Below are 21659 nucleotides of genomic sequence, written 5' to 3'. Positions count from 1 at the left end.
TTGGCAGCCGGGCTCTGCCACAGAGAGATACAGAGTGTTGCCCCATTACGAAGCAATGCTTTAGCAGAGCGCGAATGTCTGTGTGGCAGCGAATGCAGTTCCAAGGGACAGTGAAAACCAGCTAGAGCTTTCAGTGCTGGCAGCTTTCCTGTGGGCGCAATCTCTGGACGTTTCCAATTTGGCAGCCGGGCTCTGCCAGAGAGAGATACAGAATGTTGCCCCATTACGAAGCAATGCTTTAGCAGAGCGCGAATGTCTGTGTGGCAGCGAATGCAGCTCCGAGGGACAGTGAAAACCAGCTAGAGCTTTCAGTGCTGGCAGCTTTCCTGTGGGCACAATCTCTGGACGTTTCCAATTTGGCAGCCGGGCTCTGCCAGAGAGAGATACAGAGTGTTGCCCCATTAGGAAGCAATGCTTTAGCAGAGCGCGAATGTCTGTGTGGCAGCGAATGCAGTTCCAAGGGACAGTGAAAACCAGCTAGAGCTTTCAGTGCTGGCAGCTTTCCTGTGGGCGCAATCTCTGGACGTTTCCAATTTGGCAGCCGGGCTCTGCCACAGAGAGATACAGAGTGTTGCCCCATTACGAAGCAATGCTTTAGCAGAGCGTGAATGTCTGTGTGGCAGCGAATGCAGTTCCAAGGGACAGTGAAAACCAGCTAGAGCTTTCAGTGCTGGCAGCTTTCCTGTGGGCGCAATCTCTGGACATTTCCAATTTGGCAGCCGGGCTCTGCCAGAGAGAGATACAGAGTGTTGCCCCATTACGAAGCAATGCTTTAGCAGAGCGCGAATGTCTGTGTGGCAGCGAATGCAGTTCCAAGGGACAGTGAAAACCAGCTAGAGCTTTCAGTGCTGGCAGCTTTCCTGTGGGCGCAATCTCTGGACGTTTCCAATTTGGCAGCCGGGCTCTGCCAGAGAGAGATACAGAGTGTTGCCCCATTACGAAGCAATGCTTTAGCAGAGCGCGAATGTCTGTGTGGCAGCGAATGCAGCTCCAAGGGACAGTGAAAACCAGCTAGAGCTTTCAGTGCTGGCAGCTTTCCTGTGGGCGCAATCTCTGGACGTTTCCAATTTGGCAGCCGGGCTCTGCCAGAGTGAGATACAGAATGTTGCCCCATTACGAAGCAATGCTTTAGCAGAGCGCGAATGTCTGTGTGGCAGCGAATGCAGTTCCAAGGGACAGTGAAAACCAGCTAGAGCTTTCAGTGCTGGCAGCTTTCCTGTGGGCGCAATCTCTGGACGTTTCCAATTTGGCAGCCGGGCTCTGCCAGAGAGAGATACAGAGTGTTGCCCCATTAGGAAGCAATGCTTTAGCAGAGCGCGAATGTCTGTGTGGCAGCGAATGCAGTTCCAAGGGACAGTGAAAACCAGCTAGAGCTTTCAGTGCTGGCAGCTTTCCTGTGGGCGCAATCTCTGGACGTTTCCAATTTGGCAGCCGGGCTCTGCCAGAGACAGCTACAGAGTGTTGCCCCATTAGGAAGCAATGCTTTAGCAGAGCGCGAATGTCTGTGTGGCAGCGAATGCAGTTCCAAGGGACAGTGAAAACCAGCTAGAGCTTTCAGTGCTGGCAGCTTTCCTGTGGGCACAATCTCTGGACGTTTCCAATTTGGCAGCCGGGCTCTGCCAGAGAGAGATACAGAGTGTTGCCCCATTAGGAAGCAATGCTTTAGCAGAGCGCGAATGTCTGTGTGGCAGCGAATGCAGTTCCAAGGGACAGTGAAAACCAGCTAGAGCTTTCAGTGCTGGCAGCTTTCCTGTGGGCGCAATCTCTGGACGTTTCCAATTTGGCAGCCGGGCTCTGCCAGAGAGAGATACAGAATGTTGCCCCATTACGAAGCAATGCTTTAGCAGAGCGCGAATGTCTGTGTGGCAGCGAATGCAGCTCCGAGGGACAGTGAAAACCAGCTAGAGCTTTCAGTGCTGGCAGCTTTCCTGTGGGCACAATCTCTGGACGTTTCCAATTTGGCAGCCGGGCTCTGCCAGAGAGAGATACAGAGTGTTGCCCCATTAGGAAGCAATGCTTTAGCAGAGCGCGAATGTCTGTGTGGCAGCGAATGCAGTTCCAAGGGACAGTGAAAACCAGCTAGAGCTTTCAGTGCTGGCAGCTTTCCTGTGGGCGCAATCTCTGGACGTTTCCAATTTGGCAGCCGGGCTCTGCCAGAGAGAGATACAGAATGTTGCCCCATTACGAAGCAATGCTTTAGCAGAGCGCGAATGTCTGTGTGGCAGCGAATGCAGTTCCAAGGGACAGTGAAAACCAGCTAGAGCTTTCAGTGCTGGCAGCTTTCCTGTGGGCGCAATCTCTGGACGTTTCCAATTTGGCAGCCGGGCTCTGCCAGAGAGAGATACAGAGTGTTGCCCCATTACGAAGCAATGCTTTAGCAGAGCGCGAATGTCTGTGTGGCAGCGAATGCAGTTCCAAGGGACAGTGAAAACCAGCTAGAGCTTTCAGTGCTGGCAGCTTTCCTGTGGGCGCAATCTCTGGACGTTTCCAATTTGGCAGCCGGGCTCTGCCACAGAGAGATACAGAGTGTTGCCCCATTAGGAAGCAATGCTTTAGCAGAGCGCGAATGTCTGTGTGGCAGCGAATGCAGTTCCAAGGGACAGTGAAAACCAGCTAGAGCTTTCAGTGCTGGCAGCTTTCCTGTGGGCGCAATGTCTGGACGTTTCCAATTTGGCAGCCGGGCTCTGCCAGAGAGAGATACAGAGTGTTGCCCCATTACGAAGCAATGCTTTAGCAGAGCGCGAATGTCTGTGTGGCAGCGAATGCAGTTCCAAGGGACAGTGAAAACCAGCTAGAGCTTTCAGTGCTGGCAGCTTTCCTGTGGGCGCAATCTCTGGACGTTTCCAATTTGGCAGCCGGGCTCTGCCAGAGAGAGATACAGAATGTTGCCCCATTACGAAGCAATGCTTTAGCAGAGCGCGAATGTCTGTGTGGCAGCGAATGCAGCTCCAAGGGACAGTGAAAACCAGCTAGAGCTTTCAGTGCTGGCAGCTTTCCTGTGGGCGCAATCTCTGGACGTTTCCAATTTGGCAGCCGGGCTCTGCCAGAGACAGATACAGAGTGTTGCCCCATTACGAAGCAATGCTTTAGCAGAGCGCGAATGTCTGTGTGGCAGCGAATGCAGTTCCAAGGGACAGTGAAAACCAGCTACAGTTTTCAGTGCTGGCAGCTTTCCTGTGGGCGCAATCTCTGGACGTTTCCAATTTGGCAGCCGGGCTCTGCCAGAGAGAGATACAGAGTGTTGCCCCATTAGGAAGCAATGCTTTAGCAGAGCGCGAATGTCTGTGTGGCAGCGAATGCAGTTCCAAGGGACAGTGAAAACCAGCTAGAGCTTTCAGTGCTGGCAGCTTTCCTGTGGGCGCAATCTCTGGACGTTTCCAATTTGGCAGCCGGGCTCTGCCAGAGAGAGATACAGAGTGTTGCCCCATTACGAAGCAATGCTTTAGCAGAGCGCGAATGTCTGTGTGGCAGCGAATGCAGTTCCAAGGGACAGTGAAAACCAGCTAGAGCTTTCAGTGCTGGCAGCTTTCCTGTGGGCACAATCTCTGGACGTTTCCAATTTGGCAGCCGGGCTCTGCCAGAGAGAGATACAGAGTGTTGCCCCATTAGGAAGCAATGCTTTAGCAGAGCGCGAATGTCTGTGTGGCAGCGAATGCAGTTCCAAGGGACAGTGAAAACCAGCTAGAGCTTTCAGTGCTGGCAGCTTTCCTGTGGGCGCAATCTCTGGACGTTTCCAATTTGGCAGCCGGGCTCTGCCAGAGAGAGATACAGAGTGTTTCCCCATTAGGAAGCAATGCTTTAGCAGAGCGCGAATGTCTGTGTGGCAGCAAATGCAGTTCCAAGGGACAGTGAAAACCAGCTAGAGCTTTCAGTGCTGGCAGCTTTCCTGTGGGCGCAATCTCTGGACATTTCCAATTTGGCAGCCGGGCTCTGCCAGAGAGAGATACAGAGTGTTGCCCCATTACGAAGCAATGCTTTAGCAGAGCGCGAATGTCTGTGTGGCAGCGAATGCAGTTCCAAGGGACAGTGAAAACCAGCTAGAGCTTTCAGTGCTGGCAGCTTTCCTGTGGGCGCAATCTCTGGACGTTTCCAATTTGGCAGCCGGGCTCTGCCAGAGAGAGATACAGAGTGTTGCCCCATTACGAAGCAATGCTTTAGCAGAGCGCGAATGTCTGTGTGGCAGCGAATGCAGTTCCAAGGGACAGTGAAAACCAGCTAGAGCTTTCAGTGCTGGCAGCTTTCCTGTGGGCGCAATCTCTGGACGTTTCCAATTTGGCAGCCGGGCTCTGCCAGAGAGAGATACAGAATGTTGCCCAATTACCAAGTTAAGCTTTAGCAGAGCGCGAATGTCTGTGTGGCAGCGAATGCAGTTCCAAGGGACAGTGAAAACCAGCTAGAGCTTTCAGTGGTGGCAGCTTTCCTGTGGGCGCAATCTCTGGACGTTTCCAATTTGGCAGCCGGGCTCTGCCAGAGAGAGATACAGAGTGTTGCCCCATTACGAAGCAATGCTTTAGCAGAGCGCGAATGTCTGTGTGGCAGCGAATGCAGTTCCAAGGGACAGTGAAAACCAGCTAGAGCTTTCAGTGCTGGCAGCTTTCCTGTGGGCGCAATCTCTGGACGTTTCCAATTTGGCAGCCGGGCTCTGCCAGAGAGAGATACAGAGTGTTGCCCCATTACGAAGCAATGCTTTAGCAGAGCGCGAATGTCTGTGTGGCAGCGAATGCAGTTCCAAGGGACAGTGAAAACCAGCTAGAGCTTTCAGTGCTGGCAGCTTTCCTGTGGGCGCAATCTCTGGACGTTTCCAATTTGGCAGCCGGGCTCTGCCAGAGAGAGAGACAGAGTGTTGCCCCATTAGGAAGCAATGCTTTAGCAGAGCGCGAATGTCTGTGTGGCAGCGAATGCAGTTCCAAGGGACAGTGAAAACCAGCTAGAGCTTTCAGTGCTGGCAGCTTTCCTGTGGGCGCAATCTCTGGACGTTTCCAATTTGGCAGCCAGGCTCTGCCAGAGACAGATACAGAGTGTTGCCCCATTAGGAAGCAATGCTTTAGCAGAGCGCGAATGTCTGTGTGGCAGCGAATGCAGTTCCAAGGGACAGTGAAAACCAGCTAGAGCTTTCAGTGCTGGCAGCTTTCCTGTGGGCACAATCTCTGGACGTTTCCAATTTGGCATCCGGGCTCTGCCAGAGAGAGATACAGAGTGTTGCCCCATTAGGAAGCAATGCTTTAGCAGAGCGCGAATGTCTGTGTGGCAGCGAATGCAGTTCCAAGGGACAGTGAAAACCAGCTAGAGCTTTCAGTGCTGGCAGCTTTCCTGTGGGCGCAATCTCTGGACGTTTCCAATTTGGCAGCCGGGCTCTGCCACAGAGAGATACAGAGTGTTGCCCCATTACGAAGCAATGCTTTAGCAGAGCGCGAATGTCTGTGTGGCAGCGAATGCAGTTCCAAGGGACAGTGAAAACCAGCTAGAGCTTTCAGTGCTGGCAGCTTTCCTGTGGGCGCAATCTCTGGACGTTTCCAATTTGGCAGCCGGGCTCTGCCAGAGAGAGATACAGAATGTTGCCCAATTACCAAGTTAAGCTTTAGCAGAGCGCGAATGTCTGTGTGGCAGCGAATGCAGTTCCAAGGGACAGTGAAAACCAGCTAGAGCTTTCAGTGCTGGCAGCTTTCCTGTGGGCGCAATCTCTGGACGTTTCCAATTTGGCAGCCGGGCTCTGCCAGAGAGAGAGACAGAGTGTTGCCCCATTAGGAAGCAATGCTTTAGCAGAGCGCGAATGTCTGTGTGGCAGCGAATGCAGTTCCAAGGGACAGTGAAAACCAGCTAGAGCTTTCAGTGCTGGCAGCTTTCCTGTGGGCGCAATCTCTGGACGTTTCCAATTTGGCAGCCGGGCTCTGCCAGAGAGAGATAGAGAGTGTTGCCCCATTACGAAGCAATGCTTTAGCAGAGCGCGAATGTCTGTGTGGCAGCGAATGCAGTTCCAAGGGACAGTGAAAACCAGCTAGAGCTTTCAGTGCTGGCAGCTTTCCTGTGGGCGCAATGTCTGGACGTTTCCAATTTGGCAGCCGGTCTCTGCCAGAGAGAGATACAGAGTGTTGCCCCATTAGGAAGCAATGCTTTAGCAGAGCGCGAATGTCTGTGTGGCAGCGAATGCAGTTCCAAGGGACAGTGAAAACCAGCTAGAGCTTTCAGTGCTGGCAGCTTTCCTGTGGGCGCAATGTCTGGACGTTTCCAATTTGGCAGCCGGGCTCTGCCAGAGAGAGATACAGAATGTTGCCCCATTACGAAGCAATGCTTTAGCAGAGCGCGAATGTCTGTGTGGCAGCGAATGCAGCTCCAAGGGACAGTGAAAACCAGCTACAGTTTTCAGTGCTGGCAGCTTTCCTGTGGGCGCAATCTCTGGACGTTTCCAATTTGGCAGCCGGGCTCTGCCAGAGAGAGAGACAGAGTGTTGCCCCATTAGGAAGCAATGCTTTAGCAGAGCGCGAATGTCTGTGTGGCAGCGAATGCAGTTCCAAGGGACAGTGAAAACCAGCTAGAGCTTTCAGTGCTGGCAGCTTTCCTGTGGGCGCAATCTCTGGACGTTTCCAATTTGGCAGCCGGGCTCTGCCAGAGAGAGATACAGAGTGTTGCCCCATTACGAAGCAATGCTTTAGCAGAGCGCGAATGTCTGTGTGGCAGCGAATGCAGTTCCAAGGGACAGTGAAAACCAGCTAGAGCTTTCAGTGCTGGCAGCTTTCCTGTGGGCGCAATCTCTGGACATTTCCAATTTGGCAGCCGGGCTCTGCCAGAGAGAGATACAGAGTGTTGCCCCATTAGGAAGCAATGCTTTAGCAGAGCGCGAATGTCTGTGTGGCAGCGAATGCAGTTCCAAGGGACAGTGAAAACCAGCTAGAGCTTTCAGTGCTGGCAGCTTTCCTGTGGGCGCAATCTCTGGACGTTTCCAATTTGGCAGCCGGGCTCTGCCAGAGAGAGATACAGAGTGTTGCCCCATTAGGAAGCAATGCTTTAGCAGAGCGCGAATGTCTGTGTGGCAGCGAATGCAGTTCCAAGGGACAGTGAAAACCAGCTAGAGCTTTCAGTGCTGGCAGCTTTCCTGTGGGCGCAATCTCTGGACGTTTCCAATTTGGCAGCCGGGCTGTGCCAGAGAGAGATACAGAATGTTGCCCCATTACGAAGCAATGCTTTAGCTGAGCGCGAATGTCTGTGTGGCAGCGAATGCAGTTCCAAGGGACAGTGAAAACCAGCTAGAGCTTTCAGTGCTGGCAGCTTTCCTGTGGGCGCAATCTCTGGACGTTTCCAATTTGGCAGCCGGGCTCTGCCACAGAGAGATACAGAGTGTTGCCCCATTACGAAGCAATGCTTTAGCAGAGCGCGAATGTCTGTGTGGCAGCGAATGCAGTTCCAAGGGACAGTGAAAACCAGCTAGAGCTTTCAGTGCTGGCAGCTTTCCTGTGGGCACAATCTCTGGACGTTTCCAATTTGGCAGCCGGGCTCTGCCAGAGAGAGATACAGAGTGTTGCCCCATTAGGAAGCAATGCTTTAGCAGAGCGCGAATGTCTGTGTGGCAGCGAATGCAGTTCCAAGGGACAGTGAAAACCAGCTAGAGCTTTCAGTGCTGGCAGCTTTCCTGTGGGCGCAATCTCTGGACGTTTCCAATTTGGCAGCCGGGCTCTGCCAGAGAGAGAGACAGAGTGTTGCCCCATTAGGAAGCAATGCTTTAGCAGAGCGCGAATGTCTGTGTGGCAGCGAATGCAGTTCCAAGGGACAGTGAAAACCAGCTAGAGCTTTCAGTGCTGGCAGCTTTCCTGTGGGCGCAATCTCTGGACGTTTCCAATTTGGCAGCCGGGCTCTGCCAGAGAGAGAGACAGAGTGTTGCCCCATTAGGAAGCAATGCTTTAGCAGAGCGCGAATGTCTGTGTGGCAGCGAATGCAGTTCCAAGGGACAGTGAAAACCAGCTAGAGCTTTCAGTGCTGGCAGCTTTCCTGTGGGCGCAATCTCTGGACGTTTCCAATTTGGCAGCCGGGCTCTGCCAGAGACAGATACAGAGTGTTGCCCCATTAGGAAGCAATGCTTTAGCAGAGCGCGAATGTCTGTGTGGCAGCGAATGCAGTTCCAAGGGACAGTGAAAACCAGCTAGAGCTTTCAGTGCTGGCAGCTTTCCTGTGGGCACAATCTCTGGACGTTTCCAATTTGGCAGCCGGGCTCTGCCAGAGAGAGATACAGAGTGCTGCCCCATTACGAAGCAATGCTTTAGCAGAGCGCGAATGTCTGTGTGGCAGCGAATGCAGTTCCAAGGGACAGTGAAAACCAGCTAGAGCTTTCAGTGCTGGCAGCTTTCCTGTGGGCGCAATCTCTGGACGTTTCCAATTTGGCAGCCGGGCTCTGCCAGGGAGAGATACAGAGTGTTGCCCCATTACGAAGCAATGCTTTAGCAGAGCGCGAATGTCTGTGTGGCAGCGAATGCAGTTCCAAGGGACAGTGAAAACCAGCTAGAGCTTTCAGTGCTGGCAGCTTTCCTGTGGGCGCAATCTCTGGACGTTTCCAATTTGGCAGCCGGGCTCTGCCAGAGAGACATACAGAGTGTTGCCCCATTAGGAAGCAATGCTTTAGCAGAGCGCGAATGTCTGTGTGGCAGCGAATGCAGTTCCAAGGGACAGTGAAAACCAGCTAGAGCTTTCAGTGCTGGCAGCTTTCCTGTGGGCGCAATCTCTGGACATTTCCAATTTGGCAGGCGGGCTACCCAGAGAGAGATACAGAGTGTTGCCCCATTACGAAGCAATGCTTTAGCAGAGCGCGAATGTCTGTGTGGCAGCGAATGCAGTTCCAAGGGACAGTGAAAACCAGCTAGAGCTTTCAGAGCTGGCAGCTTTCCTGTGGGCGCAATCTCTGGACGTTTCCAATTTGGCAGCCGGGCTCTGCCAGAGAGACATACAGAGTGTTGCCCCATTAGGAAGCAAAGCTTTAGCAGAGCGCGAATGTCTGTGTGGCAGCGAATGCAGTTCCAAGGGACAGTGAAAACCAGCTAGAGCTTTCAGTGCTGGCAGCTTTCCTGTGGGCGCAATCTCTGGACGTTTCCAATTTGGCAGCCGGGCTCTGCCACAGAGAGAGACAGAGTGTTTCCCCATTACGAAGCAATGCTTTAGCTGAGCGCGAATGTCTGTGTGGCAGCGAATGCAGTTCCAAGGGACAGTGAAAACCAGCTAGAGCTTTCAGTGCTGGCAGCTTTCCTGTGGGCGCAATCTCTGGACGTTTCCAATTTGGCAGCCGGGCTCTGCCACAGAGAGATACAGAGTGTTGCCCCATTACGAAGCAATGCTTTAGCAGAGCGCGAATGTCTGTGTGGCAGCGAATGCAGTTCCAAGGGACAGTGAAAACCAGCTAGAGCTTTCAGTGCTGGCAGCTTTCCTGTGGGCGCAATCTCTGGACGTTTCCAATTTGGCAGACGGGCTCTGCCAGAGAGAGATACAGAGTGTTGCCCCATTAGGAAGCAAAGCTTTAGCAGAGCGCGAATGTCTGTGTGGCAGCGAATGCAGTTCCAAGGGACAGTGAAAACCAGCTAGAGCTTTCAGTGCTGGCAGCTTTCCTGTGGGCGCAATCTCTGGACGTTTCCAATTTGGCAGCCGGGCTCTGCCAGAGAGAGATACAGAATGTTGCCCCATTACGAAGCAATGCTTTAGCAGAGCGCGAATGTCTGTGTGGCAGCGAATGCAGTTCCAAGGGACAGTGAAAACCAGCTAGAGCTTTCAGTGCTGGCAGCTTTCCTGTGGGCGCAATGTCTGGACGTTTCCAATTTGGCAGCCGGGCTCTGCCAGAGAGAGATACAGAATGTTGCCCCATTACGAAGCAATGCTTTAGCAGAGCGCGAATGTCTGTGTGGCAGCGAATGCAGCTCCAAGGGACAGTGAAAACCAGCTACAGTTTTCAGTGCTGGCAGCTTTCCTGTGGGCGCAATCTCTGGACGTTTCCAATTTGGCAGACGGGCTCTGCCAGAGAGAGAGACAGAGTGTTGCCCCATTAGGAAGCAATGCTTTAGCAGAGCGCGAATGTCTGTGTGGCAGCGAATGCAGTTCCAAGGGACAGTGAAAACCAGCTAGAGCTTTCAGTGCTGGCAGCTTTCCTGTGGGCGCAATCTCTGGACGTTTCCAATTTGGCAGCCGGGCTCTGCCAGAGAGAGATACAGAGTGTTGCCCCATTACGAAGCAATGCTTTAGCAGAGCGCGAATGTCTGTGTGGCAGCGAATGCAGTTCCAAGGGACAGTGAAAACCAGCTAGAGCTTTCAGTGCTGGCAGCTTTCCTGTGGGCGCAATCTCTGGACATTTCCAATTTGGCAGCCGGGCTCTGCCAGAGAGAGATACAGAGTGTTGCCCCATTAGGAAGCAATGCTTTAGCAGAGCGCGAATGTCTGTGTGGCAGCGAATGCAGTTCCAAGGGACAGTGAAAACCAGCTAGAGCTTTCAGTGCTGGCAGCTTTCCTGTGGGCGCAATCTCTGGACGTTTCCAATTTGGCAGCCGGGCTCTGCCAGAGAGAGATACAGAGTGTTGCCCCATTAGGAAGCAATGCTTTAGCAGAGCGCGAATGTCTGTGTGGCAGCGAATGCAGTTCCAAGGGACAGTGAAAACCAGCTAGAGCTTTCAGTGCTGGCAGCTTTCCTGTGGGCGCAATCTCTGGACGTTTCCAATTTGGCAGCCGGGCTGTGCCAGAGAGAGATACAGAATGTTGCCCCATTACGAAGCAATGCTTTAGCTGAGCGCGAATGTCTGTGTGGCAGCGAATGCAGTTCCAAGGGACAGTGAAAACCAGCTAGAGCTTTCAGTGCTGGCAGCTTTCCTGTGGGCGCAATCTCTGGACGTTTCCAATTTGGCAGCCGGGCTCTGCCACAGAGAGATACAGAGTGTTGCCCCATTACGAAGCAATGCTTTAGCAGAGCGCGAATGTCTGTGTGGCAGCGAATGCAGTTCCAAGGGACAGTGAAAACCAGCTAGAGCTTTCAGTGCTGGCAGCTTTCCTGTGGGCACAATCTCTGGACGTTTCCAATTTGGCAGCCGGGCTCTGCCAGAGAGAGATACAGAGTGTTGCCCCATTAGGAAGCAATGCTTTAGCAGAGCGCGAATGTCTGTGTGGCAGCGAATGCAGTTCCAAGGGACAGTGAAAACCAGCTAGAGCTTTCAGTGCTGGCAGCTTTCCTGTGGGCGCAATCTCTGGACGTTTCCAATTTGGCAGCCGGGCTCTGCCACAGAGAGATACAGAGTGTTGCCCCATTACGAAGCAATGCTTTAGCAGAGCGCGAATGTCTGTGTGGCAGCGAATGCAGTTCCAAGGGACAGTGAAAACCAGCTAGAGCTTTCAGTGCTGGCAGCTTTCCTGTGGGCGCAATCTCTGGACGTTTCCAATTTGGCAGCCGGGCTCTGCCAGAGAGAGAGACAGAGTGTTGCCCCATTAGGAAGCAATGCTTTAGCAGAGCGCGAATGTCTGTGTGGCAGCGAATGCAGTTCCAAGGGACAGTGAAAACCAGCTAGAGCTTTCAGTGCTGGCAGCTTTCCTGTGGGCGCAATCTCTGGACGTTTCCAATTTGGCAGCCGGGCTCTGCCAGAGAGAGAGACAGAGTGTTGCCCCATTAGGAAGCAATGCTTTAGCAGAGCGCGAATGTCTGTGTGGCAGCGAATGCAGTTCCAAGGGACAGTGAAAACCAGCTAGAGCTTTCAGTGCTGGCAGCTTTCCTGTGGGCGCAATCTCTGGACGTTTCCAATTTGGCAGCCGGGCTCTGCCAGAGACAGATACAGAGTGTTGCCCCATTAGGAAGCAATGCTTTAGCAGAGCGCGAATGTCTGTGTGGCAGCGAATGCAGTTCCAAGGGACAGTGAAAACCAGCTAGAGCTTTCAGTGCTGGCAGCTTTCCTGTGGGCACAATCTCTGGACGTTTCCAATTTGGCAGCCGGGCTCTGCCAGAGAGAGATACAGAGTGCTGCCCCATTACGAAGCAATGCTTTAGCAGAGCGCGAATGTCTGTGTGGCAGCGAATGCAGTTCCAAGGGACAGTGAAAACCAGCTAGAGCTTTCAGTGCTGGCAGCTTTCCTGTGGGCGCAATCTCTGGACGTTTCCAATTTGGCAGCCGGGCTCTGCCAGGGAGAGATACAGAGTGTTGCCCCATTACGAAGCAATGCTTTAGCAGAGCGCGAATGTCTGTGTGGCAGCGAATGCAGTTCCAAGGGACAGTGAAAACCAGCTAGAGCTTTCAGTGCTGGCAGCTTTCCTGTGGGCGCAATCTCTGGACGTTTCCAATTTGGCAGCCGGGCTCTGCCAGAGAGACATACAGAGTGTTGCCCCATTACGAAGCAATGCTTTAGCAGAGCGCGAATATCTGTGTGGCAGCGAATGCAGTTCCAAGGGACAGTGAAAACCAGCTAGAGCTTTCAGTGCTGGCAGCTTTCCTGTGGGCGCAATCTCTGGACGTTTCCAATTTGGCAGCCGGGCTCTGCCAGAGAGACATACAGAGTGTTGCCCCATTAGGAAGCAATGCTTTAGCAGAGCGCGAATGTCTGTGTGGCAGCGAATGCAGTTCCAAGGGACAGTGAAAACCAGCTAGAGCTTTCAGTGCTGGCAGCTTTCCTGTGGGCGCAATCTCTGGACATTTCCAATTTGGCAGGCGGGCTACCCAGAGAGAGATACAGAATGTTGCCCCATTACGAAGCAATGCTTTAGCAGAGCGCGAATGTCTGTGTGGCAGCGAATGCAGTTCCAAGGGACAGTGAAAACCAGCTAGAGCTTTCAGAGCTGGCAGCTTTCCTGTGGGCGCAATCTCTGGACGTTTCCAATTTGGCAGCCGGGCTCTGCCAGAGAGACATACAGAGTGTTGCCCCATTAGGAAGCAAAGCTTTAGCAGAGCGCGAATGTCTGTGTGGCAGCGAATGCAGTTCCAAGGGACAGTGAAAACCAGCTAGAGCTTTCAGTGCTGGCAGCTTTCCTGTGGGCGCAATCTCTGGACGTTTCCAATTTGGCAGCCGGGCTCTGCCACAGAGAGAGACAGAGTGTTTCCCCATTACGAAGCAATGCTTTAGCTGAGCGCGAATGTCTGTGTGGCAGCGAATGCAGTTCCAAGGGACAGTGAAAACCAGCTAGAGCTTTCAGTGCTGGCAGCTTTCCTGTGGGCGCAATCTCTGGACGTTTCCAATTTGGCAGCCGGGCTCTGCCACAGAGAGATACAGAGTGTTGCCCCATTACGAAGCAATGCTTTAGCAGAGCGCGAATGTCTGTGTGGCAGCGAATGCAGTTCCAAGGGACAGTGAAAACCAGCTAGAGCTTTCAGTGCTGGCAGCTTTCCTGTGGGCGCAATCTCTGGACGTTTCCAATTTGGCAGACGGGCTCTGCCAGAGAGAGATACAGAGTGTTGCCCCATTAGGAAGCAAAGCTTTAGCAGAGCGCGAATGTCTGTGTGGCAGCGAATGCAGTTCCAAGGGACAGTGAAAACCAGCTAGAGCTTTCAGTGCTGGCAGCTTTCCTGTGGGCGCAATCTCTGGACGTTTCCAATTTGGCAGCCGGGCTCTGCCAGAGAGAGATACAGAATGTTGCCCCATTACGAAGCAATGCTTTAGCAGAGCGCGAATGTCTGTGTGGCAGCGAATGCAGTTCCAAGGGACAGTGAAAACCAGCTAGAGCTTTCAGTGCTGGCAGCTTTCCTGTGGGCGCAATCTCTGGACGTTTCCAATTTGGCAGCCGGGCTCTGCCAGAGAGAGATACAGAATGTTGCCCCATTACGAAGCAATGCTTTAGCAGAGCGCGAATGTCTGTGTGGCAGCGAATGCAGTTCCAAGGGACAGTGAAAACCAGCTAGAGCTTTCAGTGCTGGCAGCTTTCCTGTGGGCGCAATCTCTGGACGTTTCCAATTTGGCAGACGGGCTCTGCCAGAGAGACATACAGAGTGTTGCCCCATTAGGAAGCAAAGCTTTAGCAGAGCGCGAATGTCTGTGTGGCAGCGAATGCAGTTCCAAGGGACAGTGAAAACCAGCTAGAGCTTTCAGTGCTGGCAGCTTTCCTGTGGGCGCAATCTCTGGACGTTTCCAATTTGGCAGCCGGGCTCTGCCAGAGAGAGATACAGAATGTTGCCCCATTACGAAGCAATGCTTTAGCAGAGCGCGAATGTCTGTGTGGCAGCGAATGCAGTTCCAAGGGACAGTGAAAACCAGCTAGAGCTTTCAGTGCTGGCAGCTTTCCTGTGGGCGCAATCTCTGGACGTTTCCAATTTGGCAGCCGGGCTCTGCCAGAGAGAGATACAGAATGTTGCCCCATTACGAAGCAATGCTTTAGCAGAGCGCGAATGTCTGTGTGGCAGCGAATGCAGTTCCAAGGGACAGTGAAAACCAGCTAGAGCTTTCAGTGCTGGCAGCTTTCCTGTGGGCGCAATCTCTGGACGTTTCCAATTTGGCAGCCGGGCTCTGCCAGAGAGACATACAGAGTGTTGCCCCATTAGGAAGCAAAGCTTTAGCAGAGCGCGAATGTCTGTGTGGCAGCGAATGCAGTTCCAAGGGACAGTGAAAACCAGCTAGAGCTTTCAGTGCTGGCAGCTTTCCTGTGGGCGCAATCTCTGGACGTTTCCAATTTGGCAGCCGGGCTCTGCCAGAGAGAGATACAGAGTGTTGCCCCATTACGAAGCAATGCTTTAGCAGAGCGCGAATGTCTGTGTGGCAGCGAATGCAGTTCCAAGGGACAGTGAAAACCAGCTAGAGCTTTCAGTGCTGGCAGCTTTCCTGTGGGCGCAATCTCTGGACGTTTCCAATTTGGCAGCCGGGCTCTGCCAGAGAGACATACAGAGTGTTGCCCCATTAGGAAGCAAAGCTTTAGCAGAGCGCGAATGTCTGTGTGGCAGCGAATGCAGTTCCAAGGGACAGTGAAAACCAGCTAGAGCTTTCAGTGCTGGCAGCTTTCCTGTGGGCGCAATCTCTGGACGTTTCCAATTTGGCAGCCGGGCTCTGCCAGAGAGAGATACAGAATGTTGCCCCATTACGAAGCAATGCTTTAGCAGAGCGCGAATGTCTGTGTGGCAGCGAATGCAGTTCCAAGGGACAGTGAAAACCAGCTAGAGCTTTCAGTGCTGGCAGCTTTCCTGTGGGCGCAATCTCTGGACATTTCCAATTTGGCAGCCGGGCTCTGCCAGAGAGAGATACAGAATGTTGCCCCATTACGAAGCAATGCTTTAGCAGAGCGCGAATGTCTGTGTGGCAGCGAATGCAGTTCCAAGGGACAGTGAAAACCAGCTAGAGCTTTCAGTGCTGGCAGCTTTCCTGTGGGCGCAATCTCTGGACGTTTCCAATTTGGCAGCCGGGCTCTGCCAGAGAGAGATACAGAGTGTTGCCCCATTAGGAAGCAAAGCTTTAGCAGAGCGCGAATGTCTGTGTGGCAGCGAATGCAGTTCCAAGGGACAGTGAAAACCAGCTAGAGCTTTCAGTGCTGGCAGCTTTCCTGTGGGCGCAATCTCTGGACATTTCCAATTTGGCAGCCGGGCTCTGCCAGAGAGAGATACAGAGTGTTGCCCCATTAGGAAGCAATGCTTTAGCAGAGCGCGAATGTCTGTGTGGCAGCGAATGCAGTTCCAAGGGACAGTGAAAACCAGCTAGAGCTTTCAGTGCTGGCAGCTTTCCTGTGGGCGCAATCTCTGGACGTTTCCAATTTGGCAGCCGGGCTCTGCCAGAGAGAGATACAGAGTGTTGCCCCATTAGGAAGCAATGCTTTAGCAGAGCGCGAATGTCTGTGTGGCAGCGAATGCAGTTCCAAGGGACAGTGAAAACCAGCTAGAGCTTTCAGTGCTGGCAGCTTTCCTGTGGGCGCAATCTCTGGACGTTTCCAATTTGGCAGCCGGGCTGTGCCAGAGAGAGATACAGAATGTTGCCCCATTACGAAGCAATGCTTTAGCTGAGCGCGAATGTCTGTGTGGCAGCGAATGCAGTTCCAAGGGACAGTGAAAACCAGCTAGAGCTTTCAGTGCTGGCAGCTTTCCTGTGGGCGCAATCTCTGGACGTTTCCAATTTGGCAGCCGGGCTCTGCCACAGAGAGATACTGAGTGTTGCCCCATTACGAAGCAATGCTTTAGCAGAGCGCGAATGTCTGTGTGGCAGCGAATGCAGTTCCAAGGGACAGTGAAAACCAGCTAGAGCTTTCAGTGCTGGCAGCTTTCCTGTGGGCACAATCTCTGGACGTTTCCAATTTGGCAGCCGGGCTCTGCCAGAGAGAGATACAGAGTGTTGCCCCATTAGGAAGCAATGCTTTAGCAGAGCGCGAATGTCTGTGTGGCAGCGAATGCAGTTCCAAGGGACAGTGAAAACCAGCTAGAGCTTTCAGTGCTGGCAGCTTTCCTGTGGGCGCAATCTCTGGACGTTTCCAATTTGGCAGCCGGGCTCTGCCACAGAGAGATACAGAGTGTTGCCCCATTAGGAAGCAATGCTTTAGCAGAGCGCGAATGTCTGTGTGGCAGCGAATGCAGTTCCAAGGGACAGTGAAAACCAGCTAGAGCTTTCAGTGCTGGCAGCTTTCCTGTGGGCGCAATCTCTGGACGTTTCCAATTTGGCAGCCGGGCTCTGCCAGAGAGAGAGACAGAGTGTTGCCCCATTAGGAAGCAATGCTTTAGCAGAGCGCGAATGTCTGTGTGGCAGCGAATGCAGTTCCAAGGGACAGTGAAAACCAGCTAGAGCTTTCAGTGCTGGCAGCTTTCCTGTGGGCGCAATCTCTGGACGTTTCCAATTTGGCAGCCGGGCTCTGCCAGAGAGAGAGACAGAGTGTTGCCCCATTAGGAAGCAATGCTTTAGCAGAGCGCGAATGTCTGTGTGGCAGCGAATGCAGTTCCAAGGGACAGTGAAAACCAGCTAGAGCTTTCAGTGCTGGCAGCTTTCCTGTGGGCGCAATCTCTGGACGTTTCCAATTTGGCAGCCGGGCTCTGCCAGAGACAGATACAGAGTGTTGCCCCATTAGGAAGCAATGCTTTAGCAGAGCGCGAATGTCTGTGTGGCAGCGAATGCAGTTCCAAGGGACAGTGAAAACCAGCTAGAGCTTTCAGTGCTGGCAGCTTTCCTGTGGGCACAATCTCTGGACGTTTCCAATTTGGCAGCCGGGCTCTGCCAGAGAGAGATACAGAGTGTTGCCCCATTAGGAAGCAATGCTTTAGCAGAGCGCGAATGTCTGTGTGGCAGCGAATGCAGTTCCAAGGGACAGTGAAAACCAGCTAGAGCTTTCAGTGCTGGCAGCTTTCCTGTGGGCGCAATCTCTGGACGTTTCCAATTTGGCAGCCGGGCTCTGCCAGAGAGAGATACAGAGTGCTGCCCCATTACGAAGCAATGCTTTAGCAGAGCGCGAATGTCTGTGTGGCAGCGAATGCAGTTCCAAGGGACAGTGAAAACCAGCTAGAGCTTTCAGTGCTGGCAGCTTTCCTGTGGGCGCAATCTCTGGACGTTTCCAATTTGGCAGCCGGGCTCTGCCAGGGAGAGATACAGAGTGTTGCCCCATTACGAAGCAATGCTTTAGCAGAGCGCGAATGTCTGTGTGGCAGCGAATGCAGTTCCAAGGGACAGTGAAAACCAGCTAGAGCTTTCAGTGCTGGCAGCTTTCCTGTGGGCGCAATCTCTGGACATTTCCAATTTGGCAGGCGGGCTACCCAGAGAGAGATACAGAATGTTGCCCCATTACGAAGCAATGCTTTAGCAGAGCGCGAATGTCTGTGTGGCAGCGAATGCAGTTCCAAGGGACAGTGAAAACCAGCTAGAGCTTTCAGAGCTGGCAGCTTTCCTGTGGGCGCAATCTCTGGACGTTTCCAATTTGGCAGCCGGGCTCTGCCAGAGAGACATACAGAGTGTTGCCCCATTAGGAAGCAAAGCTTTAGCAGAGCGCGAATGTCTGTGTGGCAGCGAATGCAGTTCCAAGGGACAGTGAAAACCAGCTAGAGCTTTCAGTGCTGGCAGCTTTCCTGTGGGCGCAATCTCTGGACGTTTCCAATTTGGCAGCCGGGCTCTGCCACAGAGAGAGACAGAATGTTTCCCCATTACGAAGCAATGCTTTAGCAGAGCGCGAATGTCTGTGTGGCAGCGAATGCAGTTCCAAGGGACAGTGAAAACCAGCTAGAGCTTTCAGTGCTGGCAGCTTTCCTGTGGGCGCAATCTCTGGACGTTTCCAATTTGGCAGCCGGGCTCTGCCACAGAGAGATACAGAGTGTTGCCCCATTACGAAGCAATGCTTTAGCAGAGCGCGAATGTCTGTGTGGCAGCGAATGCAGTTCCAAGGGACAGTGAAAACCAGCTAGAGCTTTCAGTGCTGGCAGCTTTCCTGTGGGCGCAATCTCTGGACGTTTCCAATTTGGCAGACGGGCTCTGCCAGAGAGAGATACAGAGTGTTGCCCCATTAGGAAGCAAAGTTTAGCAGAGCGCGAATGTCTGTGTGGCAGCGAATGCAGTTCCAAGGGACAGTGAAAACCAGCTAGAGCTTTCAGTGCTGGCAGCTTTCCTGTGGGCGCAATCTCTGGACGTTTCCAATTTGGCAGCCGGGCTCTGCCAGAGAGAGATACAGAATGTTGCCCCATTACGAAGCAATGCTTTAGCAGAGCGCGAATGTCTGTGTGGCAGCGAATGCAGTTCCAAGGGACAGTGAAAACCAGCTAGAGCTTTCAGTGCTGGCAGCTTTCCTGTGGGCGCAATCTCTGGACGTTTCCAATTTGGCAGACGGGCTCTGCCAGAGAGACATACAGAGTGTTGCCCCATTAGGAAGCAAAGCTTTAGCAGAGCGCGAATGTCTGTGTGGCAGCGAATGCAGTTCCAAGGGACAGTGAAAACCAGCTAGAGCTTTCAGTGCTGGCAGCTTTCCTGTGGGCGCAATCTCTGGACGTTTCCAATTTGGCAGCCGGGCTCTGCCAGAGAGAGATACAGAATGTTGCCCCATTACGAAGCAATGCTTTAGCAGAGCGCGAATGTCTGTGTGGCAGCGAATGCAGTTCCAAGGGACAGTGAAAACCAGCTAGAGCTTTCAGTGCTGGCAGCTTTCCTGTGGGCGCAATCTCTGGACGTTTCCAATTTGGCAGCCGGGCTCTGCCAGAGAGAGATACAGAATGTTGCCCCATTACGAAGCAATGCTTTAGCAGAGCGCGAATGTCTGTGTGGCAGCGAATGCAGTTCCAAGGGACAGTGAAAACCAGCTAGAGCTTTCAGTGCTGGCAGCTTTCCTGTGGGCGCAATCTCTGGACGTTTCCAATTTGGCAGCCGGGCTCTGCCAGAGAGACATACAGAGTGTTGCCCCATTACGAAGCAATGCTTTAGCAGAGCGCGAATGTCTGTGTGGCAGCGAATGCAGTTCCAAGGGACAGTGAAAACCAGCTAGAGCTTTCAGTGCTGGCAGCTTTCCTGTGGGCGCAATCTCTGGACGTTTCCAATTTGGCAGCCGGGCTCTGCCAGAGAGACATACAGAGTGTTGCCCCATTAGGAAGCAAAGCTTTAGCAGAGCGCGAATGTCTGTGTGGCAGCGAATGCAGTTCCAAGGGACAGTGAAAACCAGCTAGAGCTTTCAGTGCTGGCAGCTTTCCTGTGGGCGCAATCTCTGGACGTTTCCAATTTGGCAGCCGGGCTCTGCCAGAGAGAGATACAGAATGTTGCCCCATTACGAAGCAATGCTTTAGCAGAGCGCGAATGTCTGTGTGGCAGCGAATGCAGTTCCAAGGGACAGTGAAAACCAGCTAGAGCTTTCAGTGCTGGCAGCTTTCCTGTGGGCGCAATCTCTGGACATTTCCAATTTGGCAGCCGGGCTCTGCCAGAGAGAGATACAGAATGTTGCCCCATTACGAAGCAATGCTTTAGCAGAGCGCGAATGTCTGTGTGGCAGCGAATGCAGTTCCAAGGGACAGTGAAAACCAGCTAGAGCTTTCAGTGCTGGCAGCTTTCCTGTGGGCGCAATCTCTGGACGTTTCCAATTTGGCAGCCGGGCTCTGCCAGAGAGAGATACAGAGTGTTGCCCCATTAGGAAGCAAAGCTTTAGCAGAGCGCGAATGTCTGTGTGGCAGCGAATGCAGTTCCAAGGGACAGTGAAAACCAGCTAGAGCTTTCAGTGCTGGCAGCTTTCCTGTGGGCGCAATCTCTGGACGTTTCCAATTTGGCAGCCGGGCTCTGCCAGAGAGAGATACAGAATGTTGCCCCATTACGAAGCAATGCTTTAGCAGAGCGCGAATGTCTGTGTGGCAGCGAATGCAGTTCCAAGGGACAGTGAAAACCAGCTAGAGCTTTCAGTGCTGGCAGCTTTCCTGTGGGCGCAATCTCTGGACGTTTCCAATTTGGCAGCCGGGCTCTGCCAGAGAGAGATACAGAATGTTGCCCCATTACGAAGCAATGCTTTAGCAGAGCGCGAATGTCTGTGTGGCAGCGAATGCAGTTCCAAGGGACAGTGAAAACCAGCTAGAGCTTTCAGTGCTGGCAGCTTTCCTGTGGGCGCAATCTCTGGACGTTTCCAATTTGGCAGCCGGGCTCTGCCAGAGAGACATACAGAGTGTTGCCCCATTAGGAAGCAAAGCTTTAGCAGAGCGCGAATGTCTGTGTGGCAGCGAATGCAGTTCCAAGGGACAGTGAAAACCAGCTAGAGCTTTCAGTGCTGGCAGCTTTCCTGTGGGCGCAATCTCTGGACGTTTCCAATTTGGCAGCCGGGCTCTGCCAGAGAGAGATACAGAGTGCTGCCCCATTACGAAGCAATGCTTTAGCAGAGCGCGAATGTCTGTGTGGCAGCGAATGCAGTTCCAAGGGACAGTGAAAACCAGCTAGAGCTTTCAGTGCTGGCAGCTTTCCTGTGGGCGCAATCTCTGGACGTTTCCAATTTGGCAGCCGGGCTCTGCCAGGGAGAGATACAGAGTGTTGCCCCATTACGAAGCAATGCTTTAGCAGAGCGCGAATGTCTGTGTGGCAGCGAATGCAGTTCCAAGGGACAGTGAAAACCAGCTAGAGCTTTCAGTGCTGGCAGCTTTCCTGTGGGCGCAATCTCTGGACGTTTCCAATTTGGCAGCCGGGCTCTGCCAGAGAGACATACAGAGTGTTGCCCCATTAGGAAGCAATGCTTTAGCAGAGCGCGAATGTCTGTGTGGCAGCGAATGCAGTTCCAAGGGACAGTGAAAACCAGCTAGAGCTTTCAGTGCTGGCAGCTTTCCTGTGGGCGCAATCTCTGGACATTTCCAATTTGGCAGCCGGGCTACCCAGAGAGAGATACAGAATGTTGCCCCATTACGAAGCAATGCTTTAGCAGAGCGCGAATGTCTGTGTGGCAGCGAATGCAGTTCCAAGGGACAGTGAAAACCAGCTAGAGCTTTCAGTGCTGGCAGCTTTCCTGTGGGCGCAATCTCTGGACGTTTCCAATTTGGCAGCCGGGCTCTGCCAGAGAGAGATACAGAATGTTGCCCCATTACGAAGCAATGCTTTAGCAGAGCGCGAATGTCTGTGTGGCAGCGAATGCAGTTCCAAGGGACAGTGAAAACCAGCTAGAGCTTTCAGTGCTGGCAGCTTTCCTGTGGGCGCAATCTCTGGACGTTTCCAATTTGGCAGCCGGGCTCTGCCAGAGAGACATACAGAGTGTTGCCCCATTAGGAAGCAAAGCTTTAGCAGAGCGCGAATGTCTGTGTGGCAGCGAATGCAGTTCCAAGGGACAGTGAAAACCAGCTAGA

The sequence above is a fragment of the Mycteria americana genome, unplaced genomic scaffold (genome assembly GCF_035582795.1).
Source record: "Mycteria americana isolate JAX WOST 10 ecotype Jacksonville Zoo and Gardens unplaced genomic scaffold, USCA_MyAme_1.0 Scaffold_71, whole genome shotgun sequence".
Classification (NCBI taxonomy): domain Eukaryota; kingdom Metazoa; phylum Chordata; class Aves; order Ciconiiformes; family Ciconiidae; genus Mycteria; species Mycteria americana.
Note: the sequence above shows the minus strand (reverse complement) of the source record.